Raw genomic sequence first — 2,466 nt, forward strand, 5'->3', positions numbered from 1 at the left:
TTAAAGTAAATATGTCTGGCTGAATATGAACAATGTAAAGTTCCTCATGCATTCAACAAACTTAATAAAAATAAATGTAAAAAATTGCCCATATGATATGAACACTCACCTATCATCACATAATTGAGATGTCGGGGTTGAAGTAAAACTTATAATATCTACATTACTAGACCTTTTAACCGGGAAGACTCCTCCAATCACTATATCTCCGGAGCGGAATATGCCTGGGATTATATTTGTGTAAAGTGTACAGGAGGGAAATGCTACTTCACAAAAACATACATGATACATCAGCAAGTGTAGCATGTAATACAACATCTTGGAGCTTTATGAGATCTCATGCACCAGGCCCCCATTTATACCCTCAAGAACACTTGTCTACTCAGGTTTAATTGTCCACAAACCTCGCTGTCAGGCCCTCTGGGAGGCTCGAATATGGATGCACAAACTGACAAGAGATTTTCCTGTCAGTCCTGATTATACTTGATGTGAGACTCCTCACCAGAGATTTTCTTGCTAAATTAAACCCCAAGTTAAGTGTTACATATCTTTTCCAAAATGCCAGATACATGATATAGATGGATAAAGTATGTATTCAGATTGATATCTTATTAATACAGTCTGTGAAACAAGAGGAGACTCCTTGTTAAACACTTGAATATAATAAACAGAATATATTTAATATTTTAGCGATAACAGGATTTTTGGGTTGCTTACCGTAAAATCTGTTTCTCAGAGCCTTCATTATGGTTTCTGTGTCCCCCAATAAAGTGATAGAGAAATAAGTGTTAACTGACTATATACAGTCATATGTTAAAGTTTGGGCACCCCTATTAATGCTAACCTTTTTTCTTTATAGCAATTTTGGTTTTTGCAACAGCTATTTCCGTTTCATATATCTAATAACTGATGGACTCAGTTGTATTTCTGGATTCAAATGAGGTTTATTGTACTAACAGAAAATGTGCAATCTGCATTTAAACAAAATTTGACCGGTGCAAAAGTATGGGCACCCTTATCATTTTCTTGATTTGAACACTCCTAACTACTTTTTACTGACTTCCTGAAGCACTAAATTGGTTTTGTAACCTCATTGAGCTTTGAACTTCATAGCCAGGTGTATCAAATCATGAGAAAAGGTATTTAAGGTGGCCACTTGCAAGTAGTTCTTCTATTTGATTCTCCTATGAAGAGTGGCATCATGGGCTCCTCAAAACAACTCTCAAATGATCTGAAAACAAAGATTATTCAACACAGCTTTTCAGGGGAAGGATACAAAAAGTTGTCTCAGAGATTTAACCTGTCAGTTTCCACTGTGATGAACATAGTAAGGAAATGGAAGAACACAGGTACAGTTCTTGTTAAGCCCAGAAGTGGCAGGCCAAGAAAAATATCAGAAAGGCAGAGAAGAAGAATGGTGAGAACAGTCAAGGACAATCCACAGACAACCTCCAAAGACCTGCAGCATCATCTTGCTGCAGATGGTGTCACTGTGCATCGGTCAACAATACAGCGAACTTTGCACAAGGAGAAGCTGTATGGGAGAGTAATGCGAAAGAAGCCGTTTCTGCAAGCACGCCACAAACAGAGTCTCCTGAGGTATGCAAAAGCACATTTGGACAAGCCAGTTACATTTTGGAAGAAGGTCCTGTGGACTGATGAAACAAAGATTGAGTTGTTTGGTCATACAAAAAGGAGTTATGCATGGAGGCTAAAAAACACAGCATTCCAAGAAAAACACTTGCTACTCACAGTAAAATTTGGTGGAGGTTCCATCATGCTTTGGGGCTGTATGGCCAATGCCGGCACCGGGAATCTTGTTAAAGTTGAGGGTCGCATGGATTCAACTCATTATCAGCAGATTCTTGACAAGAATGTGCAAGAATCAGTGACGAAGTTGAAATTACGCAGGGGATGGATATTTCAGAAAGACAATGATCCAAAACACCGCTCCAAATCTACTCAGGCATTCATGCAGAGGAACAATTACAATGTTCTGGAATGGCCATCCCAGTCCCCAGACCTGAATATCATTGAACATCTGTGGGATGATTTGAAGCGGGCTGTCCATGCTCGGTGACCATCAAACTTAACTGAACTGGAATTGTTTTGTAAACCGGAATGGTCGCAAATACCTTCATCCAGGATCCAGGAACTCATTAATAGCTACAGGAAGCGACTAGAGGCTGTTATTTTTGCAAAAGGAGGATCTACGAAATATTAATGTCACTTTTATGTTGAGGTGCCCATACTTTTGCACCGGTCAAATTTTGTTTAAATGCAGATTGCACATTTTCTGTTAGTACAATAAACCTCATTTGAATCCAGAAATATAACGGAGTCCATCAGTTATTAGATATATGAAACTGAAAGAGCTGTTGCAAAAAACAAAATTGTTATAAAGAAAAAAGGTTAACATTAATAGGGGTACCCAAACTTTAACATATGACTGTATGTGGTATATCA

The sequence above is a fragment of the Dendrobates tinctorius genome, unplaced genomic scaffold, assembly GCF_039654945.1.
Source record: "Dendrobates tinctorius isolate UK_male_01 unplaced genomic scaffold, ASM3965494v1 ptg000060l, whole genome shotgun sequence".
Taxonomy (NCBI): domain Eukaryota; kingdom Metazoa; phylum Chordata; class Amphibia; order Anura; family Dendrobatidae; genus Dendrobates; species Dendrobates tinctorius.